General features: G+C 37.5%; 1 pseudogene; it reads right to left on the reverse strand.

Annotated features, from left to right (window-relative positions):
* Nucleotides 1–605: 605 nt before the first annotated feature.
* LOC140240616 (uncharacterized) lies at nt 606–8,577 on the reverse strand (annotated as a pseudogene).
* Between the last annotated feature and the right edge of the window lie 313 nt (nt 8,578–8,890).

Consider the following 8,890-nt stretch of genomic DNA (forward strand, 5'->3'; position numbering starts at 1 on the left):
TCAAATCCTCTTGATTTGATGTGTTATAAAAGGCCCTATATATAAATGCTTACATAATGTAAAAGCTATATCAAATGCACAAATGAAGCACTTGTTCAAGCTCCAGTTTGAATCTTGTACATCAGTCTTACAAACACAGACATTAGGCAGAAGTTCTTTGTTATTTTGTTGCAAATCTCGTATGAAATGGAAAGTGACACAAGATGATCAAGCATCTGCTTCTGCAATTACATGTACAACTCCCAATTTATGGAATAACTTTCCATTACAAATCAAGAGATTATTATCTTGGACTTTTTTTTAAATGAAAAACAAAACAAATATATATGTGTTAGTATTTGTTCAACACGTGGAGCTCTTTCAATGCAGGGCATGATACATTGCATTTGGGAAAGATTGGAATGCACTACCTTCTCTTGAAGCAGTCATGACAAAAAAAAAAAAGAAGAAAGAATTATCATTCATCACCTTGCTCTTGACTTAGCGCCTATCAGCACATCAAGATAGTGGAAAGTGATACACACTCCCTATTGTTAGCTTATGCATTAAAAAAAAAACCAAATCCAGATTGTGATATAAAAATTTCTAAGATGTACACATATAGAAGAGTATGAGATGATTACAGGACACAAATATGTGTATCATTATCACTGCATTAAATACAAAAAACTTTGCTGTTCATAATAAATGACACCAGAGAGTTATTGGATGTGAAACCTAGTTATCCTTTGCATATGCCACAGGATTGCAGGCCAGCCATTGTCCCTTGATGCTCCTGAGAAGGATGTCGAGATCGTTGGAGAAGCCACGGAGATCACGCTCGATGTTGTTGAGCTGTGAGTGCATACTCTCTCCACCCTGCTCCCCCATCATCCCAGGAGATGCCCCCCATTTGCGTAGCCATGGGACAACATGGTCCTCAACTAAGTGAAGCTTCGGTGGTGTGGATTCGTTCAGAAAATTGACTTGGAAGAATGTAGTATATGCTTGGATGTCATTCTCTGTTAGAATTAAAAAAAAAAAAGTGGGGAAAAAATTAACAGTTATTAGACATTAGTGAATACAGAAAGGTCAGTATATTTAAGACCAACCAATATATTCTATTATCAAGATTCATTGTGTTGATTAGCATATTTTACTTTTGTGCACTGCATACACTTGGTCACAACACCAGTATTTGATTTTTGATGATTTGTTTAATTTACATGGCAGGTCTGATCTGATTTCATTTGTGTGTTGCTGTTGTTTTTTTTTTTCACAAGTGAAAATTTGATACCTAGTTCATCTATCTCCTCTTGCTTCAGGAAGCTGCTTTTGTTCACTCTGATGTGACAGCGGCTGTAGAGGAGGAGAAGAGTTTCATACCGCTTGGCTACTCTTTCTGCTTTGCCTATCACCGCTGTAGCTCCAGGACATACTCGTGCTGTCGTTTCCACGATCTTCTTGGTCAGTTTTTGGACATTGCTGGGCTGGAAGATATAAGAAATGCTTTATCCTTTAACCACAGTACAACATCAACTTTCAGACATACAAGTAATCATTATATCTGTGTCAGCTGGTTAAATATTAGCTTCATTTATCTAAAAATAGAATGATATTTCTTCCAGATTTTTCGGATAGTCAGTGTAACTTTTTAAAGATATGTTCATACCTGAAGGCACTTGTGTGCATGGTTTCCAACGAACGTTCTTCTGTAATACGCCTGCCTGTGAATCGTCATTTCGTGCAGTGCTCCATCGAGGCTGGCAGTAATCTCTCCTGACCCACTATTTTCTTTTGGCAGCTTCATCAAGTCATCATTCTGTAACACATATAATTTTCATAATTAATCATAAAAGAAAGATACCTGGTATTAGGCGATTGTTAATTAAAGGACAGTTCATTCAAACTTTTTTATGCCTCCGCCACGAAGTGGTGCCGGAGGCATTATGTTTTCGGGTTGTCCGTACGTCCGTCCGTAATGAATTTTGTGGACAGCGTAACTAAAAAACCTTTTGAGGTATCCTAATGAAACTTGGCATGTATGTGTATTAGGGGGTGAAGTTGTGCCTATCAACTTTTGGGTGCACATGCTCAAGGTCAAAAGGTCAAGGTCAAATACGTAAAATTTCACTATTTCCACCATATCTATGCAATGCCAGAAGATATTTTCTTGAAACTTAGTGTATACATGTATTACCCAATTAAGATTCTTTGGTGAAAGTTTGGGGTCATGAGGTCAAAGGTCAAAAGGTCAAGTAAAAATATCAAAACTTAACTTTTTTCTCTGTATCTTGGAAATTGTTCAAGGTATCTTCATGGAACATAGTATACATACATGTACTGACTGGCAGTGAATATCTAGAGAATTTAGGGTTCATGGGTCAAAGGTCAGGGGTCAAAGGTCAAGGGCAACACTTCAAAATTTTACTATTTCCCTCATTTATGCAATGCCAGGATTATCTTTTCTTTTTTACACTTGGTGTATGCATGTATAACCTAATAGAGATTCTCTGGAAGCTTTCTTTTTTCTTCTTTTTTTTTTTGTTTGCCTCAAAGGTCAAAAGGTCAAAGATCAAGGGAAAGTGCTGAACTAACTTTTTCCTCCATATCTCGGAAGTGGCTCAAGTTATCTTGAAACTTACTACGTATTTATGCATGTTGTGCCTGACAGTGATTATCCTATGAATTTTAGGGTCAAAGGCCAGATGAAAATGGTAACAATGAACTTTTCATTATAGAAATTGCACTTTTTCTCCATACCTTGAAAATTACTCAATGCATAAACTTATGAATGGGTCAAAGTCAAGTTAAAGTCCTTAAATCCCCAAGTACATGCTCTCCTATTCATCCAATTGAACCTAGGTCAAGGAAGGTGAACATTCAACACACTTGTGACAAACTTGTCATTTTAATATTTTGCCAATTTTGTGAAAATGTAATCACACATTGTCTGCATGTACTATAGACCTATTAGGAGAATCGTGCATTATGGCGGAGGCATACCAGTCGCCTTAGCGACATTTCTAGTTTCAATATGCATAAAACAATTTGGTGTGTACATATGTGAGTGAAATTAATTTATTTTGCTTACCGCCTTCTTTATCTTGGCATTCTTCTCCCGAACAGCTTCCTGAAGAAGTGCTACCGGCTGGCTGGTTGACTCCTCGGGATAAAGCAGAAGAAAGCATGCCAGCTGTTCTGCCAGGTCGGTTCTCTCTGCTTCCATCTCCTTCAGAACTCTCAGCATCTTCTCTCTCTCTGCACAAGAGCTGCCATACTCTTTGAGAGCTGCTGTTCAGTTGGATGTTCTCTCCTGGCAAGGTGACTTGCAGCTACCCTGTCCAATGCTTCACATGACCTTTCCAAACTCTGAAAGTGTTTCAGGAACAGTCCCAGAGTAATGTGCAAGCCAGGGGGGCAAACCTTTTGAAGCAAAATATAAAAGTGCATCTTGTTAGTAATTGTGAATGATAATTCAGGCATGTAGGGCAACAGATATGAATACAAATTTCTTCATGTTTTTTTTTTTTCATTTGTTTGAGTGATATACAGTGAAACCCCGTTATAACGAGTTTGGTTATAACGAGGAACCGCTTATAACGAGGTGATCGCGTCGGTCCCGTTTTCCTTTGCATGTAAACCTACAGCAGAACGAATCGGTTATAACTAAATTCCGGTTATAATGAGGACAATTTCGGTGCATCATGATAAAGAAAAACATAAGCAATTTGATCGGATATAACAAGGTTCAATTTCTTGACTTGCCGCTTTCAAACACGCGACAAACGAAACATGAAAAACCGAATTCACGCTATCCATGTCTTTTTCCCATTTTGCAGAGAACCGTTCCTTGCATGTTTTCTCCTAAACCACGTGATAAGACACAGGAATACCTTCCAATGTTCCAATGTCAAGATGTACTCTGATAACACTTTTTTGTACACTGGATTATTATTTTTTATGGGGGGGGGGTGGTGGAATTAATACCCATTCGCCATAATGATATTTCTAGTTTGTACAATAATCCACCTGGTTTACATGCTCAATTTGAAATTGTATTGTTTGTTTTCTTTTATGTTCAACCACTCCCTGATGTGCTTCCTTAAGTTGGTTGGAGAGGCCCAAGGGTCATAGTGATTTTGATTGCTTTTTTCCAACCAGGCTCCTTAGGGAAGCTCAACAGGGAAAGCCTGACACTTTGTTTTCTTGTGTTTTGCTTGTTTTATTTGTTTCTCTGTTGTCACTTGTATTGTTTTGCAATTGCCGAATAAATGATAATAATAATACTAAATTATTGAACATAATCATTCAATTTTCTTTTTCGCGAGATATGCGTGCGTGATATTAGGCCAGACCACAGCGCAACGAGAAAAAGAAAAAGATAACGCATTCAAAAACTTTTTATGTAGCGACACTCGTGGCCAAAAATGGAAAATTGGAATGCGTGTGCAACTCATCATTATAACCTTTCCATTTCTAGTTCCTACTTCCAGTTCTGTTGCTGGTCAGCAAATATGAGTGTGTATGATTATAGCCGAAATTATTAATGACATCGCGATCACGTCGGGCGTCAGCAGCGTAAAAATAGTTTAAGCTACTTAATCGGTGTTCAGAAAAAGAAACAAACGCATTTAACAGTTTGAATAGATCTGGGTTTGTTCATGATCACAACTTTAACACCGCATTTCACAATGAAGATTTTTCTTTCTTTCAGAATGGTCTACTAGGTACAGTTTTGCGTAAAAAGGATCACAACTTTCCAAATTTAACCCTGTCGCATATTTTTCAAGAACGGCTGTACAAAACGCGAAGAGATTTTCGGAAGAAACTAAAGAATGCATTTTAAATCCCTTCAGGCGCAACGATCATAGTACCACATTGTATAAGATTACAGCCGAAATGATTCATGAAATCATCGCATTCCCGCTGGGCACCAATAGCGTAAAATACCTCGCAAGTTACGGTAAACGACGTAGATAAATTACTCTGAAATCATCGCGATCTCGCCGGTTAACAGTAGCATAAAAATAGTTGAATAACGGATGTTAAGCTACTTAATTGGTGTTCAGAAAAAAAATAAACATGTTTGACAGTTTGAATAGATCTGGGTTTGTTCATTATCACAATTTTAACACTGCATTTCACAATGAAGATTTTTCTTTATTTCAGAATGGTCTATGAGGTACAGATTTGCATAAAAAGGATGATATCACAATCTTCCAAGTTCAATCCTGTCGCATATTTTTCAAGAACGGCTGTACAAAACGCGAAGAGATTTTTGGCAGAAAATAAAGAACGCATTTTTAATAACTTCGGGCGCAACGATCATACACGTACATTGTACTGTTATAAGATTACAGCCGAATTATCATCGCATTCCCGCTGATTTTTCTTTCTTTCAGTATGTTCTACGAGGTACAGATTTGCGTAAAAAGGATCACAACCTTCCAAATTCAATCCTGTCGCATATTTTTCAAGAACAGATATACAAAACGCAAAGAGATTTTCGGAAGAAAATAAAGAATGCATTTAGTTTGGGCGCAACGATCATACATTGTATAAGATTACAGCCGAAATGATTCATGAAAATATAATCATCGCATTCCCGCTGGGCACCAACAGCGTAAAATACCTCGCAAGTTACGGTAAACGACGCATGTAAGTTACTCTGAAATCATTGTGATCTCGCCGGTTGACAGTAGCGTAAAAATAGTTGAATAACGCATGTTAAGCTACTTAATTGGTGTTCAGAAAAAGAACAAACGCGTTTAACAGTTTGAATAGATCTGGATTTGTTCATTATCACAATTTTAACACTGCATTTCACAATGAAGATTTTTCCTTATTTCAGAATGGTCTACGAGGTACAGATTTGCATAAAAAGGATCACAATCTTCCAAGTTCAATCCTTTCGCATATTTTTCAAGAACGGCTGTACAAAAAGCGAAGAGATTTTTGGCAGAAAATAAAGAACGCATTTTTAATAACTTCGGGCGCAGCGATCATACACGTACATTGTACTGTATAAGATTACAGCCGAATTATCATCGCATTCCCGCTGGGCACCAACAGCATAAAAATACCTCGCAAGTTACGGTAAACAACGCATGTATGTTACTCTATTTGCGCTGGTGTTTAGAAAAACTTAAACGCATTTTATACAATTTCATTTTGTTCATTATCATTTTACACTATTTCACAAATGAAAAAATATCATTCTTTCAGAATGGTTCAACACAAAAGGAAGAGATAGGTGTAGAAAGAATCATGAATATAACATATAGGCACATACTTCTCAAGAACATAATGTGCAACTATTATGCGAAGAGGTTTTTGGAAGAAAAATAAAGAATTAACTCATTTCAACCCCTACTTTTTCATCTAATTCACAAATAATTTCCCTTTATTCTCTCAATAAAAATGATCCATAATTGTGTAATAACAACGCAAAGGATGCTCTTAAGTTTCATTGATGGGTATACGCTTATATGATTATGTGCTTATGTTTTTCTTTGTTTTTGATGCGTACGGTTATAACGAGGTACCGGTTATAACGAGGTAATAGCACCGGTCCCATGGACCTCGTTATAACAGGGTTTCCCTGTAATACCTGGTCTATTGGGATGTTTAGAATGGGGGGCCTGATGACATTCATGTATAGTCCTTAGCCTTGGCCTGTCGTGTTTCTTCAAACTTCTTGAGTTGTTCATGGAGGTTGGGGAGAGATCGCGATGGACTTGGTCCTCTCTATGCCAGTGGGGTGGCCATATCCCTCTTTGATATCTCGCAGTAGAGGCAAGGATGGCGTCCTGTATGCCAAGTAATATTTATAAAGTAGATTGCATAAGTTATCACTACTTTTCAAAGTCTTTGCATTTGGTTAAGGATTTCATTTTAGAATTATTGGCTTCCTCTTGGTGCCAAACATTAAAAAACCTACTGAGCTGTTTCACATTGACATGTTTATTTTAATTAGAGCATAGATATATTAGTAACTTGCATTTCAATCTATTAAGTGACATTTAAGTTGTCAGCATTTTTTTCTAATTGGTCTATGTATATACATTATTATCATTATCATTATCACTTTTGCCACATTTTCCTCTTTAGCATGCATTAAAGGTTAGCTTTGATAACATACCATTTGGCCCAGTGAGTCCGTACATCCTTGTTAAGTACTGATAATCCCCGAAGTGGAATATCCGGATTGGTCTGCCTCTGAGTGGAAGATGAATTGGAAATAAACATAGAATTGAAGAAGTAATTTTAACAATATTTCATCAGATTTGCAATTGTTACTGGCTATTGTCGTGTTCCAACACACACAATGTTTCCACTTGCAATGATAAAGTGTTCTTTTCTTTTTTTTACAGCTTCAGTGAGTATTCATCATGCTAATCTAGTGAAGGCCATGGTGCTTAGTCTGCCCATACCTCCAAGTCTTGGCTGCCAGTTTGTCCACTTCGATGGAGAACTTCTGGAGGACGAGACTGAGGTTGTACGTATTGTCTGTTGCTTTGAATATCGCAACAACAATTGTATTTCTTAGGCTGTTAGGCCAGCTCACATTTCCGATCTGCATCATCAGTTTGAAGGTCGAGCCTCCCTTGTCTCCTCCTAACTTAAGCCACGCTTCCCCTGATGTCTTTTCAAATGTCAGGTTTTGTCTGGAGGGGTAGAAAAAAATATATATACATGGATATATAATACTTTATATTCAAACACTTTCCACATAGAGTTTTTGAATAATATGCACTTGTTTTATCGTTGGATACTTCTTAGAGATATGAAGTGAAAATCAAATGAACCAACCTTTCGTACTCATCCAGCTGCTGGAATGCTTTAAGCTCCAGATGTTTGACTGCAACCATTGGAGCCTTCTTGATGACAATCTCTTTAGTGTCTTCATCTGTGAACTGAAGTGGCATCCACTCTGCTGACAGATTGTTGCCCACTATTTGTGTTTCAATTGCTGGAACATGTTTTTTCGGCCTGAGTGTGGACTTTTCTCTCTTTCAGCCACCTGATAAGTGAAACAGAGTAAAGCTAATATCACTTCTTGCGGTCATAATGCTGGGTAATCACTGAATGAAACAAAAATCAATCTAAGATTTGATTACCTAGGGCCATATCAAGTAAAATTAATTAAGCCTAGCATGTACCTATGTGTACATGTAAGAGCTTAAAGCTGTAGCATTTTCATACTGGATTAATGAATTTTCAAGATACCTGTAATTGTTTTCTTACTTCTTCAGTGTTCTTGTCTTCTTTTAACTTAGGCCCAGCATGCACCTGACTTCAACGAGATCCCCGTCCGGGATTCTGAGGGTGGCTGGAAGCAGGTCGTCCAGTTTGCCCTGATGATGAGCTGTGGCAATCTCATGCTTTAGCTGACTGGCAGAGATGGTCTCTCTCTCAGTTGTGATATTGTGCGGCTCCTATTTCTCAAGCTTGCCTTGCAGCAGCGTTCACTGGCAATCCATGGACAGGGGATTACTTTGGCCACCAGAGGCTTTATGAGAAAGGACATTTTTAACATTGATTTATCTGTACTGTGCCAAAATTATCAATGCACTTATAGATTGTTGGTATCATGCTTAAAAGGTAGCGAAGGTTTCTTCAGTCTAGAAATCTCATATTAGAAATTGGCCTACAGTGCACTTCCATTATATCAAAGGCGTTTATATTGAAAATCTGGTTACAATGAAGTAAAAATTTAGGCCTCAACAATATTCTCTCTGTGTGTTTTTATTGTTTATTCGTTCAGTTATAATAAAATTTTGATATGTTATAAAAGAAAACTGCCGGTCGCGAGGACTTGAGATATAATGGGAGTCCACTATTCCTATCTCTTTCTTGTTTTGGTTTCTATCTCAGGCTATCATACTGAATATTGCAAAGAAGATTT

Source organism: Diadema setosum, chromosome 2, assembly GCF_964275005.1.
Source record: "Diadema setosum chromosome 2, eeDiaSeto1, whole genome shotgun sequence".
Taxonomy (NCBI): domain Eukaryota; kingdom Metazoa; phylum Echinodermata; class Echinoidea; order Diadematoida; family Diadematidae; genus Diadema; species Diadema setosum.